Below are 20,597 nucleotides of genomic sequence, written 5' to 3' on the forward strand. Positions count from 1 at the left end.
AGCATTTCAAAAGAGTAAAGATGTTATGGGATTATTTTATTACCTTTGAACCCTGAGAGCTTTACAGCTCCACTACATTCCCCCTAGAGCAATTCCTGGCTATTTCTCTGTCCTATATTTTAGAGAATAACAGAAAGCTACTTGACGGTATTTTTGTAAAGCTCCTGTTCTGCAAAGGTCTTTTGAAACTTTAAAAATAAAGGAAAACTCCTATGCAGAACTTATAATTTATGCCTGGTGACATTTCTCAAATAACTTGGGTGCAAAATGTATCTCAACTTCTTTTCATTCATTTTAATGAGTGTAATGAAAAGATAATATGTACTGAAATGCAACACTCAATCTGAGCAAGTAGTATAGAATGAAACAGCTCCTGTGGCCCCTTAGGACTGCAACACATTAAGCTTTTGTTACCATTATGTGCTTTATTGTTAAGTGTTATGTGCTGCATTTTATAATTTAATTTCTAACTGAGGAGATTCTATGGCCTTAAATCGATCAGATTCTTAAAGGAAAAGTTTTCTAAAAGAAGGAATGAAAAACAATCAGATGACTCAATTACCTGAAAAGAGTTCTACTACAGGAAATGTAGTTCTCAGCTGGTATAAATCAACATAACGTCCAAGTCAATGGAGCACAGAATTTCATATGTATGCAGAGTATTTGGCCCAATACCTGCATGTTAATTCTCCTAAATTTTTAGTGTGTGGAAGTTCTAGTTCATAATGAGGGATTCCAGATGTAATGGTTTCACAGGTTACAGTGACTTGCTGCTGTCAACTTATTCTCTTCTCTACTCACTTTGTCTGTGAGTTCCACATGATTCATTGTCTCATTTTCTGACAGCTTTCATCTTTATTTTAAATTTTTGTCACTCTTTTAAATTTTAACCCTTCACAATAAATTATAGTATTCCACAGTGAGTTAAAAAAAAAAAAAAAAAAAAAAAAAAACCAGAAACTTTCTGTTATTTTCTCTGTTTTGACCTACATAATACAGAAGGAAAAATGTAATTTAGTCAAAGTGGGGGATGAAGACTCAATCATTTGTACCTATAACTCTATCATTATTATTATTATTATTATTACTATCAAATGTTAATGAGAAGCAGAAGGTTTCAGCCTTCTTAAGCAGGAGAAAGGCATGAACCACAGAAGTAAATCAATTGCATGAAGTAAACTAATTTGAAAGATAGCAATTCAAACATTTTACACTACCCACAAAAACCTGTAAAAATCCTGAATTACCTTGCCCTTCTTGTCATAAATTAGGGACAAAAAACACCTTATCAAGGAAGCTTTATCAGTTTAGAAAATGCTTAATGACTCAATTAAAAATATAAAGTTATGGTAGAATAATATTTTTTAAAATGGACTTAGGAGTCCAAACACTCTCTTTACTGAAAAGCAAAGTGTATTTCTGGTACAGTAACTTCCTGATGAACTCTCTGCCAGCTTGTTCATAAAAACAACCTGGATCTTTTGAATGCTGATGGTAACTTCAGCCATTTCATGTTTTGGGCTCAGCTGCCCACATTTTGCCTCAGGCTGTTGTTATTAGATCTGAAAGCTGCACCTTGTCTTCTCTTTTGGATAGTACTCAAAAAAAAAAATCAGCTTTGTAATGTTTCCAAGAAACATCTACTCCACAAATATCGACTGGAGCCTAGAGGAATTTTGTGCCAAGCAGGTTAACATGCTCTTAAACTACCCTGGTCCAGAGTGACCCAAAATGTTTTACTGTGCCAGAAAAGTGCTGTCTGTCCCTCGGAGCCACGTGGGAGCCGAGGGGATAAAGGGCTCTGCAGCAGAATCACAAAGGCTGCCTTAATCTCACATTTCATGGGGCTGTCAATAAAGGTTAGTGACACCTTTCTGCTTTATCTGAAGGCATGACCACTGATACCATTATATCCCACTGTAACACTTTAAATTAGGATCCTCAAATAAAGCTTTAATCCTCTGAAGCTGGCACTTTCCAGTCCGCCAGCCAAGCGGATGCTTGGAAGGATGTGTATGTAGCTCCTGGGCCCCTATTTTTCCCTTTGAAGTATGTTTTAAGGCTACTGTTGATTTCTGGGGAAGTTCAATGAATTAAATGCCCGTGCTGTTGAAAGGTTAATTAAATGTAGCAAGCTGTCCTTCATAGCATGGCTGTTGCTCAATCTGTTCTGTTTACTTCTCAAGTGATAGAAATGATGCATCTGCATTACCTGATTGTATATTGAGTTTGTTTTTTCTTTTTTTTTTTTTTTTTTTTTTTTTCTGGTAACTTCCAGTATGTACTTTTGGAAGATTTGCAAGTTTTGTGCTCCTTGGAGTTGGGGCAAACCTCAAACTAAGTGAAGTATTTCTGTTGCTACAACACACTTTTTGCAAAAAAAATTCTAATTTTTTAGTTTAATAAAAATCTGTGCTTCTCGTTTTGATTTTGTTTTGGTTTGTGGTTTCAGACTTTAAAACTTTTGGGATCTATAAATATATTATTATAGTTTCCATTTTTTTTTTTGTTCATGACATGTAATTAGAGATGAGGTTTAGTCAGCATTTTTTATTTTTACATTACATGGTCAATCACTTTAACAAAGCATTATCAAAAATCATAATTATTCATAGGTGCCTAATGTTGGAAAGACATCCTGTGATCAAAGAGAATAAAATATTTCCCATAAAATTAAAGAATATTGAATTAATTGCACAAACAAGCACTGGTAAAACAAAATAGGTGCTATGAAAATAGGACACAGTTAAAAAAATACAAAGATAATAAAATTGTTAATATATTGCTTGGAAGGAGCCCATGGAGCCTTGAGTCCCAGTTAAACACCACTCCACTTCTTGGAATTGCTATCCAAAGTGACACTAATCCATGCCACAAATGACATCACTAGTCCTGCAATAAACTTGCACAAATGATTTCAGGGAGTCCAGAGAATTAATATAATGAGATTTTCTTTTATTTTCAAAAGATAATCAATACGTAAAAGATGCAGGTAAGAAAAGCAATATAAAATCTAAAATTGCCTTTTTTTCCCTACTAACTCTCTCTTCAAATAGCTCTAAAATCATCCTGAGACAACATAATTTACACTACTCAGGTATTATGGTTTTTTTTTTCTTTTATTTGGTTTTGATGCTATAACCAGAGGATGTGTCTGAAGGGAAAATCTGCCTTTATTGAAGGATTAAAAGATCAAACTTCAGAAGAATCAGGACTTGTCTGTCACAGCAAATCCACAGAAAAATGCCAGAATCACAGGAAATGTGAAAAACAAAGAGTAGGATATGAATTCATCTGGAAATTTGTGTTCTGTAGGTATTAGCTGTCCACCTGCAGGGCTTTAGAGTCCTGTACAGATGGAAACAAGCCAAAACATCACCCACATTTGGCCTGATATGAAGAGACCACCACCCACACTGTCTCAACAAGGCATTGCTGAAAGCATTCCTTGGAATTAAAATGCTTTAATTACAACTCATCCTCACTGCCTCTGCTCCTTGTTCTTGTTCTTCTTGATCTTTTGTTCTTCTCGTACTTCCGGTCCATGATTGTCTTACTGTTATACTTCTTGCTATTCTTGTTACTGTTGTTCTTCTTATACTTATTGTTCTGATTTCTCTTCTTCTAATTAAAAATCTTGTTCTTGTTTTTTTTTTTTTTTATATGTCTTGTACTTGTTCTTCCTGTTAAACTACTACTTCTTCTTCTTCTTCTTCTTCTCCTTCTCCTCCTTCTTCTCCTTCTTCTTATATTTCTTCTTCTTCTCCCCCTTTCTACTGTTATAGTTAATGTTATTTTTTATTCTTACCCTTTTTTAATACTACTGCTCCTTCTCCTGCTTCAGCTTCTTCCTGCTCTTGCTAATATTCCTATTCTTATTCTTTATATTTTTGTGGGTTTGGCGGGGGGGTGTACTATTTTTGGTTGGGACTTTTGGTTTTTCTCTTTATCACTACTACTATTTAAACTCAACTTTCTTTTGTTCTTTTAAGGATTGTGCATGTCACAGTCCATCAGTTTGAGGCTGCGTCTGGAGAACAACACCTCCTGTGTGTGCCCAATCCTCATGGAGAAAAAGCCAAAGGACCAGCATGGAATCCTTTCTGGAGGAGAGGAAACGGCCTTGGATCCCAGCAGGGGAGGTGCACATTCAATATCAGAAACAATGTTCCCTGACAGGGTGGTCAGGCCTGGGAAGAAGTTCCCGCAGGTTGGAGCTGCAGTCAGCGTCCCTGGAAGGGGCAGGAGCCGTGTGGATGTGGCCCCTGGGGACAGGCTCAGGGTGACGATGGCGGCGCCGGGCCGGCAGCGGGAGCGATGCCTTCGAAGGCGCCTCGGCGGCCGGACGAGGGGCTGGGACGCGGCGCCGAGCCCCGGGCACGAGCGCCCCCCAGGGCCGGGGCTCCGGGCCGGCCCCACGGGTGCCCTCCGGCCTCGGGGAGCCGCCCCGGGGGTGCCGGGCAGCAGCCGGGGCCGGCCGGGCCCCAGGGCCAGGCGCAGGCCGAGGCGGCCCGTGCGGCTCCCTCGGGGCGAGGGCAGGCCGCGGGCCGGCCGCCATCTGCAGGCGCGGTGCTGCTGGCAGCGGGCGCTACCGCCGGGGCCGTGCCGCCAGGCAGGGGCAGCGGAACAGCCCCTGCAGTGCCCGCAGTGCCTGCTCCGCCCGCCTGAAGAGCCAGCGGCGTTTCCAGCCGGACACCCTCCGTGTGTGTCCGACAGGGGCTCGGGCTGCCACAGGGCTGCGCCTGGCACGCAGCTCCTGGTGCTGGACCCAAGGCTCTTGTGGGGCAGGCAGGGGGAACCCATCTTGGGCTAACGCTGCCAGTTTTTCTCTCTTGGCCTCTTTGTCCTCTTCGTGCAAGCTCCAAGATGCTCACCTAATGCTACTAGTTCTCCTTCCACACCAAGGCCTTGAGCCTCAGGCTCTGAATCATATCCTGTTCCCAGGTGTCCTGCGCTAACTCTTGGTCACTGTCATCTTTCCACCTGGACTGCACTGAAGCATTGCCTTCAGACACCTCTGGACAATGTAATCTTGCTTTTTTGAAGCTCTTGGCCAATGCAGTCTTCCCAATCCGAGTGTTCTTTATAACTACCAGCCTCTCTGGGGGTACAGCTCTTGTGGGCTCTGCTCTTCCCAGTCCAACCCTTTTGAGGAGGTAACCAGTTTTCCTCCTAAAAGCCCCTGCTCTGCGCCTCCTTCCCCATCAAAAACTTCTTACTGCCTCCTGGTTTCTGTCTGGGACAGCTCTTGCTTGCTGCAAGCAACCCAGTCCGACAGTCACTGGTGGCTCATGCCTTCTCTTGGGGACAGCAGCCGGTCAGGAGATTCCTCCCAGGTGGAAATCTCCTGGCAGTTCTTGATGTCTCCCAGGGACAGCTCTTGCTCCCTGCACTCCTCCCAGTCACAAATTACTGGGGAATGCTCCAATTTTGCCGGGGAAGGCTCTTACTCCCTGCCTTCTTCCCACTCTGAGAAATCCCCTTTGGACACCTCTGACCTTCATCCCAATCCAAGAGCTCCAGAGCCTACAGGCATGCTGGGCACAGCTGTGGCTCAGCAACAGCCTTCCCCTGGAGTCCCCCGCTGGTTCTCATTCATTTCTGCTCCGGAGAGCTCTGGCTTCTCATCACTGTCCTCAAAATAACTGAAGCTCCCCAAACAACGCCAGCCTCTGGCTCTCCTTGCCCTGACTGAGCCCCTCTCAGCCGTCTCCTCCTGCTCTATAACGGCGTGGGCTCTCTGCAGGCTGGACGAGCGGTTGAGGGGGCAGGAGGAGCTGTGCAGGCAGAGATCGAACTCTATTCCCCGTGTCCTGCAGCTGCTGCTTCGCCTTGTGCAGCCGCGCTGGGCTCCGGCTGCCTCCGCTCCGGCGGCCGCTGCCCCAGGCCCTGCTCGGAGCCCGGCCTCGCTGACGGCCAGCAGGGCCTGGCCACGGCCTGGGGGCTCTGTGGGGCATGGACCGGGCTCTGGGGCTCTGCCCATGGCACGTCCTGGCCGAGGGCAGGACATTCCGCTGCCTTCTCTCCTTCGGCAGCCAGAGGTTCGCGGGGCTCCTCCTCAGCAGCTGCCAGCCCCGCCTCGGCGCCGCTGGCACGGGAGCCGCCCCGGCCTTGGGGCTGGCAGCCCCTGGTTGTGAGGCGCTGATGGAAATGGTCAGTGAGGGCTGTGCCCGAGGGAAGGGGCAAAGGAGACCTTGTGTCAACTGAAATGCTGGGGGTTTGATTGCAATGGGCATGGCAGAGACAAGGGGGGGAAATGGAAAGGGGAAGAGGATAGGGAAGTTCAAGGGGAGTTGGAAGGGAAGGGAAGGGAAGGGAAGGGAAGGGAAGGGAAGGGAAGGGAAGGGAAGGGAAGGGAAGGGAAGGGAAGGGAAGGGAAGGGAAGGGAAGGGAAGGGAAGGGAAGGGAAGGGAAGGGAAGGGAAGGGAAGGGAAGGGAAGGGAAGGGAAGGGAAGGGAAGGGAAGGGAAGGGAAGGGAAGGGAAGGGAAGGGAAGGGAAGGTGAAGGGAAGGGAAGGTGAAGGGAAGGGAAGGCGAAGGGAAGGGAAGGCGAAGGGGAAAGAAGAAAGAAATAACCAACCAAGCTAATTCACTTCTGCAGGCAATTTGATAAAATCACGAAAACTCCAATAAAAAAGTGTTCAGAATAAAAACAGGACTCTGATTCCTATGGAGTTTAATGTTATAGAGCTTTCTTATTGTGGGAGCTATGTAGCAGAAGGAAATTTTAGGAAAACAATTGCAAAAAATGTATAAAAGATGTTAAAAAATGTTTGACATAATAATCTCTCAGCATTGCAAGTCTAGTCTAGGAATACATAAAGGTTATAAAAAGATAAAATTGATATGAATATCAGTTTTTTGAAAATATGATATGAAAGACACTTTTAAATTTCACAATGTTATAGAGAAATGTTATATTTTAAATTTTTTTAAAGAAATTTTGGTATCAACCACTTCAGTGATTTTTTGTATGTATGCATATTCATATGATGTGCATATGAATACATAGGCCTTGGGAGTTGGAGTCTAATGGTGAATTGAGATAGGCCTAAATTTCCATAAACTATCTAGTCAAAGATTTGTTGCTATTTTGGATACTTCTGTTTGCTTTTAGTTGTATTTTGCGGACCCCTTAATCTTTAAAAATACTTAGCAATTGAAGAATAACTTCTCTTTTATTCCTCAGCAAGTTTCAGAGATGAGAAAACCTTTCCAGTCCAGTCCTGAAGATAGGTGTTGGTGTCACACAAGAGGGCATGTATGTGGAGAAAGGGCTCTGGATTTAGGGGCTGGGAGAGGCCAGAACATGATCCCTTAAACTGAAATTGGATCAAGACTCATGGAAAAACAGCAAGGATGGAAAATACTTCCTTGTCTTCCACCTGAAATGGTTCTACTCACAATTTCTGTGCAGGAACTGTTACACTTGGTAAAGCAGGGGACAGGAAGAGGAGATTACATGGTTTTGTCTCTGGATTGCTGGGTGTGTCTAAGGGACAAGTCAATTTGATGAACTGCTGGATGTCATTCCTAGGAAAACTGCCGTTCTTCTGTGTGGGCTTGGCAATCAGGGGAAGCCATGAAACAAGATAGAAGGTGCTGTTTGGTGTTCCCATGTCCAATTCACAGCGAGAAGAAAAGTGGCAGAGCATGGTAGGAAACATAAGGGGTAATTATCCACCCAGACAGACGGGGGATCTGGAGTGCTTTTTAAAATAGACGAAAACAAAGGGAATATTAAAAAGGAAAAGAGAGAGCTCTGTCACAGATTTCACTTACAATTCTTTCACATGGCAGGACTTGGAAAAGAAGATCTAGAAGCAGTTGAACAGTGTGAAATGAACAAAATACAGGGTCTGGTGACATAGGGGACTACCCAGACCTCAGAGTGCTGGTGGCTCTATGGGGGCAGGGAGGGCTGCAGCACATCTGCAGATAACATCTGCAGCAGGGCAGCCAAACTCAGGATTTGTCATTCCTCATGGAAGCTGGGTCTGCTCCATGTCCCTCATCCTCAGCCTTCTGCGTTGCTTGGTCTGGCTTCAGCATACCAGGAGGTATTTCCTGTCACAAAAAAGAGATGGGCAAGCTCTACTGTGAAGAAAACTGAGGGAATTGAGGTTGTTCAGCCTGGATAAGAGAATCTTTGGGGTGACCTCACTGTGGCTTTCCAGTACCTGAAGGGAGCTGTTGGAACCCAGGGCACAGAGAATATTTCTCTGTATGTCCTGAGAAGTCCTGACCCCCAGGAGAACACTGCTTTTGGTCCATGGAGAAGGCTTCCATGACTTTGGGATGAATTGGAATCTATGAGTGTGTGAAACAGATAGTAGTAGAGTTTATCACAGGGTGAAAAACTCAAGATGGAATTGGGTAGGAGACAAGATGGAAGGGTTTGGGTGTTGTCTGATGACCTTCTTGTTCTTCATCTACTCCTTTTTCTGTAGTGTTGGGAGCACAGGGTGATTGTGGTGTTTGTGAAGTCCCCAGGACGAGGTGAGAGAATTTGGCTCAGTGTTCTCAGAAGGCAGATTGATTATTATACTATATATTATATATTATATATTATATTATATTATATTATATTATATTATATTATATTATATTATATTATATTATATTATATTATATTATATTATATTATATTATATTATATTATATTATATTATATTATATTATATTATATTATATTATATTACATTACATTACATTATATTTTATTATATTGAAGCTATATGAAGTGGTCCAGCAGGGAGAAGGGTCGTCCTTCTCAGACGTCCCGGCAAGCTGGCCAGCACCGCTTGCAGCACGGGGGGCACTATCCCACTCTCGGTAATTTGTATGGGAACTGTTTGTTAGAAAACAAGAGTGTATAAGGAAAAAAAACCTCTTCATATATAATATGTGAAGCTAATTATCAAATTTGAAGCAAAATTTTCCAAAACTTGGTGCTTTGGGATAGCGCCTAAGGCAAACGCTCCGCGTTACAGCAGTCGTGTTGCCTTGGCGAAAGGACATGGCCGCGTCAAAGCTTCAACCAGCAGAAATGAAGGAGCGCTCTCCAGTTGGGGCAAGTCCAGGTTTTTTGTGATCCCAGAGAAGCCAACAACCGAAGAGAGCGATTGTGGGGGGTAACAACAGCTTATAAAGGGTGAGGGATATGCAGGGGAGGAGCCCGTCCTTGCGCGGATGAGGATCCAGAGAGCGGTGGGGTACAGAGGACTGACATAAGGAAAAAAACAATAGTAACAAATTGGAGGAGGGGCCCCGGCTCCCGAGCCAATCACTCAGTGCTCTGGGTAGAAGTTTCTAGAGAAAAAGGTGGGAGCAGAGAGTGACTGGCAGGGCACCAGGGAGGGGTTCGGGAAAGGATCCATTCGTCCCCAGGACAACTGGGGAGGAGTTAGGAAAACAGACAGCAGCAGGGAGGGCAGGGAGAACCAGGGCAGAATCATTACAAAACTGGGGAGAACAGAACAATCCAACTTCTGCAAACACAGCAAAACAGCTATACTACAACTATACTAAAGAAAGAGAAAGGAGACATCAGAAGGCTTCACAAGAAGAATGATAATAAAAGCTCTTGACAGAGTCTGACAGAGCTGGCTGTGATTGGTCTTTAAGCTGAAACAATTCACATGGAACCAATCAAAGATGCACCTGTTGGTAAACTATCTCCAGACCGCATTCCCAAACAATCAGATAATTATTGTTTTCATTCTTTTCTGAGGCTTCTTAGCTTCCCAGAAGAAATCCTGGTGAAGGGATTTTTCAGAAAATATCATGGTGACAAGTGATTGGTGAGAAAGAGCTGCAATGCAGGCATTGCATGGTCAGACAAATAATTAGTTTTTGGTAGAAAGGTAGAAATAAAGTGTGTTCTAAGAGTTAATTGGACAAAATAGCTTTCAAAGGCCTTGAATCTGTGTGTCTGGTGGCTTTTGGTGTCTTTTTCTTTGTACACTAAGTCTGAGATGAAGATTGTGTGCCGAACTTTTGAAAAGACAAAAATAAACAACAGCCTGAAGACCAAGAAACCAAAAAACCCGTCCATCTCTCATTCCTGGAACACAACTTTTTAGGGGTTCTCCCCATCAGGGGGACGTGCAAGGGTGGTTTCCACAGAAGCCTACAGAAAAATGGAGAGAGACAATTGACGAGGGCCTGCAGAAGGGGGATGGCTGCCACTGCAGGTCTGGATGGAATATTGGGAATAAAGAATTGTTCCCTGGCAGGGTGGGCAGGCCCTGGCACAGGGTGCCCAGAGCAGCTGGGGCTGCCCCTGCATCCCAAGGCCAGATTGGACAGGGGTTGGAGCAGCCTGGGACAGTGAAGCTGTCCCCATGACACTGGGTGGCACTGGATAGGTTTTAAGGTCCCTTCCAACCCAGACCATTCTGCGATTATATGAAAATATTTTGCTCTGTTGGGCTTTGTGAGCTCCCTGAGCACAGTTCTGGTTCCCAGCATAACAGATGACACCGGAAAGTGTCCGACTGCAGTATCTCAACTGTTGGATGTCTTAAGATTTTTCTGGTAGCCTCATAAAATTTTCCCAGTATGTATTTAATTAGATTGAGAACTCTAAAGTTTCCTCAGTCCCTTTTGCAAGAATGAAATTGTAAAGTTTTGCAGCCCTTTTAAACTTGAAAAGAAGCTCCAAAACAAATGCAGGTCTTGAGAGAGAAACCCTTGTACAAGTACAGTTGTCAATTAGATGGTGTATTACTCAGTTCATGAAATTACAATACGTCATAAGTCATCTTTCTCACTCTTAGTTCTTCTGTGTCATATTTTATGTGGCCCCCAAGCATTTTTAACCCTCTTGATCTTTAAATAGCCCTAATTTTCTGTAATTAATAAGATTTAATGTAACAGATAAGCAACTTATGACTCATACCTACTTGACTGTTTAATGCTAAAATGCAGAGTCTGATCATTCAACTCATTAATAAAGATGAAAATCAAGGGAGGATCTGTGTAAAGGCCCAGAAAAATGATGATTGTACATTATGCAGAGAAAAACAAAGGTTTTTAAAGAATAAACAAGACTTCACAGAAAGAAACACAAAATAATCACCTCCTCCTTTGCATTACTAAAATGTGAGGTGAAAATAAAATGCAAAACCGTGACATTTATAATGTACTTGAGGATCGGTGCACTCATCCCATCATACAAAATATAATATTCAGAGAAAAATTCAGGAAATTGATAAAAATTTCATTTTTATGGATACATGGTAGCTGCTTGCTAGAAAGATGTATAAATGCCTTTTTCAGATACCCAAAGGCAAGTGCAGATAAATTATGTCTTTTTTCTGGAACCTAACTGGCCTTTTATTTAGAGAACATATATTGTGGATACATTAAAGACAAAAGTTTTTGTGATGTGGTAATTTGTATGGGAACTGTTTGTTAGAAAACAAGAGTGTGTAAGGAAAAATAAACTCTACATATATGAAATGTGAAGCTAATTATCAAATTTAAAGCAAAATTTTCCAAAACTGTCATCACACAATTCTTTGCAAAAATATAGTTAAAATGTCAATTAAAACCTACTAATGTGAAAAAATAAAGAGTTAAATTAAAAATAGCTTTGTGAAACTTCCGCAAAAAGCAGAGAAGCTGTGGCAAAAAAGCTATTTGATGAATAGCATCAATGAAATATGAGGAATTTTATGAGGCCATGTATATGGTTTCTTGAACTCTGAGTGTGCTATGTGATAACATGGAAATAATACATTTTATTTTCATTAATATTTGTGGGGTTTTTTTCCTGTCTTTAGCAAACTTGTAAATTTACCAAAGAAAAGACTGTATATTTATGCCACCAGGATGTGAAATATAGGTTTGGATGGTCAGTTTCTGTGTTATAAATAATTGTTCTTTTCCGTAATATACCTAAATAAAAATGCATTGATTAAAAAACCCAATTCATCATTGACAGAGAGGGACTGATTCATCACTATATGATGCCATGATAATATATCATTTATAAATCTTCATAAACCACAGACTTTTCATATTCCCTGTGTCTTTAATATGTCAATGGTTTTGCAGCTTCTGCTATTGGAAGGTAATATTTTCAGGAAGTATACTTGAAGTGAGTTCATTTTACTGGAACTAAACCATCAAAAATCATATTGGCTTTCTCATGTACTTTGCTAGATGGTGATCAATTTTCTTATCTTTAGGCCTTTTTCAGTGGCTGGGTTTTCCATCACACACGATGACTAACTTTATATTAAAAATTTAAATTGTTTTCCATTTGCTTTCTTCTTTGCATGACAGCAACAGACTTGTTTGTCTCGCAGTGTCTAAACATAATCAGAACAAATGTTCCACAGCTATGATTTGTTCAGGATAAATATTCCCGAATTTGCAAATGCATAGGTTGGAAGGGACCTCAAGGATCACCTGGGTCAAGCTTTCTTGGCAAAATCATGGTCCAGGCAGGATGGGCCAGAGCCCTGCCCAGCTGAATCCTAAAAACGTTTAATGCTGGGGAATCCGTCCCTTGCCTGGGGAGATGATTCCAGTGGCTGATGGCTTTGGGGAAAGTGATTCCTCTTGTGCCCAGTCAGCGCCCCTGGGACCCCTCAGCCCTGGGCCTCTCATGGGCTCCATGCACAAAGGGAGCCTCCCCCTCCTCTGTTGTCACAGACACCTCCCATGGAAAATCCTTTCCTTAGGATTGTTCCTCCTGAGAAGCTGGAGGCCTCAGGAACAAAATGCAAACATTGATTATCTGCTGCTGTGGAATGCAACAGGTGCATCTGGGATTGGGCTCATGTGGTTGTTTCTAATTAATGGCCAATCACAGTCAGCTGGCTCGGACAGAGAGCCGAGCCACAAACCTTTGTTATCACTCCTTGCTATTCTATTCTTAGCCAGCCTTCTGATGAGATCCGTTCTTCTATTCTTTTAGTATAGTTTTAATGTAATATATATCAAAAAATAATAAATCAAGCCCCCTAAAACATGGAGTCAGATCCTCATCTCTCCCCTCACCCTTGCACCCCTGTGAACGCTGTCACACTCTGTGGCCACCCCTGAACCAGGGGAGCACGGGGTGAGGTGTCCCCTCATCCTCCTCCCTCAGGGCTGAGCAAACGCAGGTCTGTCAGCCTCATCCTCCTCAGGGCTGAGCAAGCCCAGGTCTGTCAGCCTCATCCTCCTCTCCTCAGGGCTGAGCAAACCCAGGTCTCTCAGCCTCATCCTCCTCTCCTCAGGGCTGAGCAAGCCCAGGTCTGTCAGCCTCATCCTCCTCTCCTCAGGGCTGAGCAAGCCCAGGTCTCTCAGCCTCATCCTCCTCTCCTCAGGGCTGAGCAAGCCCAGGTCTGTCAGCCTCATCCTCCTCTCCTCAGGGCTGAGCAAGCCCAGGTCTGTCAGCCTCATCTTCCTCCCTCAGGGCTGAGCAAGCCCAGGTCTCTCAGCCTCATCTCCTCTCCTCAGGGCTGAGCAAGCCCAGGTCTCTCAGCCTCATCTCCTCTCCTCAGGGCTGAGCAAGCCCAGGTCTGTCAGCCTCATCTTCCTCCCTCAGGGCTGAGCAAGCCCAGGTCTCTCAGCCTCATCTCCTCTCCTCAGGGCTGAGCAAGCCCAGGTCTCTCAGCCTCATCTCCTCTCCTCAGGGCTGAGCAAGCCCAGGTCTCTCAGCCTCATCTCCTCTCCTCAGGGCTGAGCAAGCCCAGGTCTCTCAGCCTTCCTTCCCCCCAGTCAGATTTCCCAGCCCTTGGATCCTCTTTGTGGCCCTTCCCTGCAGCCTCTCAGCCTGGCCAGCTCTGTGGGGCACAGCAGGGACCACACCCGGGCCCGGGGCTGCAGGAGGGACCCAACAAAAGCTGAGCAGAGTGGGGAGATTCATTTACCTCTGATTTACATGCCCTTGTTGATGCCTCCCAGCACCCTGTTGGCTTTCCCTGCTGCGGCAGAATCCTGGTCACTCACCAGTCTGGTTTCTCCTCAGGATTCCCAGGTCCCTTTCCACAGAGGTCCCTTTTCACAGAGCAGGGAAAAGGGTGGATCCCAGCCTGTGCTGCACAGGTTTTCCCAAATTGAGGGCCTTACACTTGTGCTTATGGACCTCCTGAGTGTTTTTTCCCCCCTCTTTTCCACCCTGTCCAGATCTTCCTGCTGGATAATCTCTTCCTTCCAAAGTGTCTGCTTCCCCACATAATTTGGAATTATTAGCAAAATTCATCAGGGTATGCTTCATGCCATCATCCAGATCACTTAAGAAGATCATAAACAATGTTGGGTCTAATTTGGAGGCGTGGGGGACCCCATTTGGGACAGTCTGCCAGTTTGGAAAGGATCTATTTATCATGAGCCCCACCATGTGTCACCTGTCAGCCAGTCCCCCATCCACCACAAAGACCTCTTGCCTAGAAAATATTGAATAATTTATTTTGTCAGAAGGCTGTAAAAATGTATTGAAAACCTTAGAGGAATCCAGTTGCATTGTTGCCTGGGAAATATAAAATATCTTCCCATTAGAGTGAATATAAAACCAAACTTTTTCTTGAAAGCTTTCAGGCACACAATACGGCAAAAAGTCACACGTAATACAGTAATTATACAATTTTTATGTGGTTAGTAAAGTAGTGTATCTATCATCTATTATCCAATTAAAAGTTTAGTATTTAGGTAACAATTTCTGGGGTCCTGCCCCGTTGGAAGCAGTCCAGAGGTTTCTTTTGTCCCACTTTTGTTATGTCTGGTCCAGATTCTGGTCAGAAAAAAAGAACTTCCCTGTAGCTGTTTCTCTTCTTGGAATAAGACTAAACAATATTTTAGGAGTATTTTTAAAAGGTCAGCTTAGTCCTCCTAAATGTAGGGAATAGAGATAGGAAATGTGCTAGAAGCTACAGCCATGCTTCAGCAACCTACAAATATGTGAAAATTTTTAAAAAGATAAAAATCTAAGGCATCAAGATAATGGTCACTGCTCACATCAGCCAAGCAGAGAGCTCTGTCATAAAGAGTGGTCAGGTTTGTCAAGTAGAATTTGTTGTTGGTGGATTAATGTGGCCTTATCCCAGTCATGCGCTTCCTCCGACTTCTGATAACCCTCAGGAGGATCCAATTCCAGAACCTCCCCAGGGACTGAGCAAAAACTGATGGGCTTAACATTGAGTGGATCCTTTATCTGAGGCCTCGTAGATTGGTGTTCCAGTGGTCTTCTTCCAGAACTGTGGGATGTCCCCCAACCTCCATGGCTGCAGAAAAAAAAAGCAAAGAGAGAAAATCTTCTGAGTCATGTGAGCCAGCATTCCTGACATCACTTGTGGGTTACAGCATGGTTTGCGTTGGAATGAGCTTAAAAATCATCTTGTTTCACCCCCTGCCTCTGGGCACCTTCGACAAGAACAAGTTTCTCCAAGCTCCTTCCAACCTGGCGTTGAACCTTCAGGGATGGGACATCAGGGTCCATCAATTTTTGACCCACCAATTTTTTGACCCCCCCAATTTTTAGGGGTCAAGCTTCAACTGATCTCCATGACTTTTCTACAGTGTAGATAATTTTTTCCCTTTCTTCTTTAAAAATCCAGGCCAGCAGAGTCTAGAAGGTTCTTCATTAGCTAAAAGTGTTGAAATTAGAGCATTCATGTCATATGGAGAAGTAATTGGAGTAGTCAGTGTGTTCTGTTTCAAGAAAAAAAAAACAGAAAATACCATCCAACAGAAACAGAAAAAAAAAAAAAAAAAAAAAAACAACAAGAGTCCAAAGGGAGAGAGTGTAAATGGTGAAAACTGGTAGAGCAAGAGCAAAAGTATCGGATCAGTAAACTAACTGTTGGAAAAAGGTGTTTTGACACAGAAATATTCTGAGAGCTCAATGTGAAGGAAAAAAAATGTGTATTTTCAGAAAATATGTACCTACACTTTGGGAAAGGCAGTGAGTGATGAATGCAATCGTGATTTTCAGTGAGAGAATTTGGGTTGAAACACATTTCAAATCCTTACATTAATTATTTTGCTGCTTGTGCATTTGCATAAACATGATTAGGAGAACTTAGAACTCTGTTGGGTGTAAATTAGACATATTGGAATTATGCTGATTTTCAGATATACCCCATCACCCAGAAAAATTATAATGAGTGTTTGTGATTAAAGGAAGTTTGAAGAGTTCTTGCTCATTTAGGATATTAGGATGGGCTGGGGGTGCTAATGAAGTGCAAAATTAAATTCTAACAGTTATGTAAATACGGGCACAAATAAAACTAAAAATATTGTTGGACTTCCAGGGACAAGGTAAAACTATTTTGAAACTATCAAAAGATAGTAAAATGAAATATTTTTTTAGGGTTTTTTAGGTTTGTATTGTGCTGGGGCTGTATCTTGTCTTGATGTGGTTTCAAATAATTCTACAAAAAACCAAAACAACTTCTGAGCTTAATGTAAATGATAACCTAACAGACAAGTGAACTTATGAATGTGGCAGAAATTTGCTGGACCATTAATATAGTCAGACATCTTCATCATCAAAGGTAGGAAAAATTACTACTTGGTGATGAGTACTTAGAAATTTATATTAAATGAGAGAGAATTGATGATTTTAGTGAGACAGAGTCACTAAATTTTGCTCCAGTAATCATGATGAAGAACAGCTAACTTTTCTTGATTACACATGACATTTTGCACAAAACAAAAAATGTTTAATATTTCGTCTTCTCCTGAAATGAGCAGAGATGCATTTCTAGAAGTAAAAAATCTCGAAAATACAGTTTAAAATATGTAAATATTTTTGGTAATATCATGTGCATGATACTTCAATGTTTATCTCCATTTGCATTTCAATAGATTGCAAACACTTTTAATAAAGGGAAAGATTTTAAGGGGCTAGAGAAAGAGATAGAGCAGAAATAGATATATACAGCTTAAACTCTATCAAGCAGTGATGTTAGATTGAAAAAAAGACTACTGAGGGAAATAATAAGGTTATCTTAAAACCACCAAAGCAAGGTAATGTAAAATTAATAGATAAATTGATTTATTTTGTTACTTTAAATCCATAAGGCCATTTTTTTTGTATTGCTTTCATGTTTAGTTTTTTATACTAACAAGGTGAAAAGAATAGAAGTATTCACTTTAGCTAAATGTGTTTAGTTTTACTTCAGATTTTTGGAGGAAGAGAACAATCAAATAAAATCTTGGAACCCCTTATGCAATGAGTCCCTTATGCTTTTTGTTATTCATTGAACTGTAGCAGTAATAGAAGAGCTAAATAATTTTAACCAGTTGTTCCAAACCCCTAAATTTTCAGTTGTGAGTCTCACTGGCATTTTCAAACCTCAGATTTGGTCATTCAAGTCAGAAGAAACACTATGTAAGTACATTTTTTGTGTGTTGCTAGTATTAAAAAATAAAGAATTTTCAAATTAGTTTTGGTGCCCTCTCTAAGAGTTGGATGTTGCCTCCTCCTTGCCTTTGTAGTTCTTGTTTCTTTGTGTTTTAAGCAATAACTGAGATGGATTTAAATTCCTTCAAGTATTTAAAAGATGCTTTTGTGAAAAACCTAATTTCTTGCCAAATCTCTGCTGCCACCCTCTTTTACTGCCTTTGTAAACTCTGTAAAAACTGTAGTTGCACACAAATATTTGAATTGCCCTGCGAAGCTCTTTAGAAATGTGGCTGAACTTTGTTTAACTTTAAAAACTTTTGACATCTCCACATCTTGGGTGATTCCATTAGTGACCATGCCTCCTTACCTAGAACCTCACTTGTGCATTGGTTTAATTCTAATCAGACATCAATGCCCAGCTGCAGATTTTCTGTGGATTTCCTGATTAATTTCAATATTTATTTTGTATTTCCCCAAATTTCCTTCTTTTTTTTTTTTTTTTTTTTTTTCCTTTCTTTTTTCCATAACCACTTCTGCTCCCAGTGATGGTGCAAACATTCCAGACTGCTGCAGGAATGATGAATGGTGTTGATGCCTTAGGGTGGTACCTCTGTAAATTAGCTGCCAAAAGCTAAAATCTTCAGTTTCAGTTTTTGATGCTGTTTTGCAGCACTGGCTTTTCATTCACCACTGAGTTGGCTTCGCTTGCTTTGTGATTTAATTATTCCTCACAGGGTAATGGAAATTTAGAAATGCAAAAGGAAGACAAATGCAGTTTTGCAGCTGAAGCTCTACAAGAACACAATGGCTAGAGAATAATGCAGGGATTTCTGAGCTGCAGAAAACATTTTAAAAGCTTTTAGAATGTGCAATGTGCACTCTGTAGGAACAACTTCTTGCCTAGAGGATTCAAGTACTTCTATATTTTAAGATTTAGAGCTCTTTAAGCCATAAAATCCTTCTTATCCCTTCTCATCTGTTTAGAAGGGTCAGTGTCAGATAACCAGGGGAGAAGGGAAGAAGAAATTATTTTTACCAAATTGAGAACTGCTGGAACAGAAGATTTGTCTTCACATTAGCAGGACTTGGCACACCTTTCCCTGTGATTTTTTTTTTTTTTTTAATTTTTATTTTTTTATTTCTTTGCTTCCAAGTCTACAAGAACGTGACACTTCCTGGAGCTAAGGCCAGCAGAAATTTGTGCATATTTTCTCTCTCAGAGACAGGGAGGAAACAAAAAAAGAAAACCAAACTGATGTGGTTCTAAACTTGTTTATCTGTTTATTCTTCCATAAGTTTTAAAGATAAATTTATGATGTGCTGCCAACTTGTTCTTGCTTGGTTTCAAGGCAGAATACAGAAGGATTTTTCAAAGATTTTGTTTGTTTTTTTTTAATGTGCCCTGAATGTCCAGTCACTTGCTTTCCACCTTTTGGGCCTGAATTTCTTCATTTGTGGCTCATTCTGTGTGTCTGAGACAATTTTTCATTTCCCAGCCACCAATGATCACTCTTTCTGCAGTCCTCCTAAAACCCCTACTCTCCTGCAATAAAATCTATGTATTGTACTCTTTAATTATTTGTCCTTATCATTTAGTTATATGTACAGGAAATACACAGAGCTCCGTCATTCAGGGCATAATGTCATGTGTGGCACTGTTGACATATTAAATACTGAAATAAATATTTTGAAATAAAACCAGTTAGAAATGTTCACATTTCAGTTTAATTTCACATAATAACTTTTCCCTATGCAGTTGTTTGGTTTTTTGTTTTTTTTTTTTTTCCTTTTTTTTTAATGTTCAGCTGTTTTATTTCTGCTTTTGAAGTTTTGGACTGATGTAAAATATATTTGGATAGATTCAGGCAGCAAATAAGAATGCAATTTAAGTCAATTTGCTCTGAAAGATATGGCTTTCTTTCTATTTAAATGCCTTGAAGAAATATACTGAGCTATTTTTTAAAAATCTAATCTTTTTTATCACCAAATTTCTCCAAGCAAAATTAGAATTTTCCATGGGGAAAGGAAATGCTTTCATTTGAAACACTCATGTTCAAGTTGATTGGTTTTGTTTTGAACTCACTGTTGAAAGTGAGGTAATTAAACGCTTCAGTTTCATTGTTTTGGGGGCTTTTTGCTCTTAATTGTTCAATGTCAAGTAATATTTACTCTAAATCAGGATTATGTAGAGATAAAAAAACTTTCTTTTTACTGGAGAGAAACTCAATCATTTAGTTAACAGTATTAGTTCCTTTATGAAAACAAATCTTATCCATTGTAGGAAATTTATCTTTCAGGTAAGTGGGGCAGATAAAAATCTCTGGCTGACAGAAGAAAACACCACTGAGAAGGAAAACACTGCTAATTACAGGTGCAGGTTAAGTAAATCCACCATTATTTTTCCATCAAATAAAAATTACAGCATTATGAAGGATTCACAGCTCATTAGCCCACAGCCGTTTAACTCAGGTGACTCTGGCCTCAAAAATATCTTTAATTGTCTCAGAACCCTGAGGCAGCACTCGAGCCCTGTGAGCAGGCAGCTGTGGATGTGCTTTTCCAGGAAACATTTCAGAAAGTCTCTCTTTCTTCTATTTTTTACTCCCTCTGCATAAATACTACCGGTTGCATGAATATTTGAGCAGAAAAAAGTCCCAACCGAACCACAGCAACACCCCAACATGAAACATCAGTGAACCTATTTGTGCATTTATGAATTAAATGTATCTTTTGCAGCAGGCATAAATGTGAAGAAAAATTCACTATGGACTACCCTGAAGGAATGTGTGAGTGGCATAAGTGTAAAGAAATCAGTGAGAGAGATAATAGGGATGAAATTTAAAATTTTTTTTTCCAGTTTTTTACACTGCTGTTAGGAAAAGGAAATACGAGATGGCATGAAAATAAGCATGTATATTTGCAATGTATCGACAAGCATGCCAGGCTAATGCATGGAGATTCAATACCTCAAGTATTAAATAAAAGTGAAAACAGCAAAGCACTTTTCTGAGTGAAAAAATACATTGCTCCACAAAATTATCTTCTGCTTAATTTGGAAAGCTAGCAGGTGGAAACAGCAACAACATCCACAACAGAAATTAAGATCACCCAAAATAATGTCAAAACATTTAAGATGTTTTGTCTTGAATGTCTTACCTTGATTTTTTGATTTCTTACATAGCTATTTAACATATAAAAATAATATTAGTGAGAAAGACTAGATATTGACAATAATGTAGAGTCAGTTTGTT

The sequence above is a fragment of the Ammospiza nelsoni genome, chromosome Z (assembly GCF_027579445.1).
Source record: "Ammospiza nelsoni isolate bAmmNel1 chromosome Z, bAmmNel1.pri, whole genome shotgun sequence".
Classification (NCBI taxonomy): Eukaryota; Metazoa; Chordata; class Aves; order Passeriformes; family Passerellidae; genus Ammospiza; species Ammospiza nelsoni.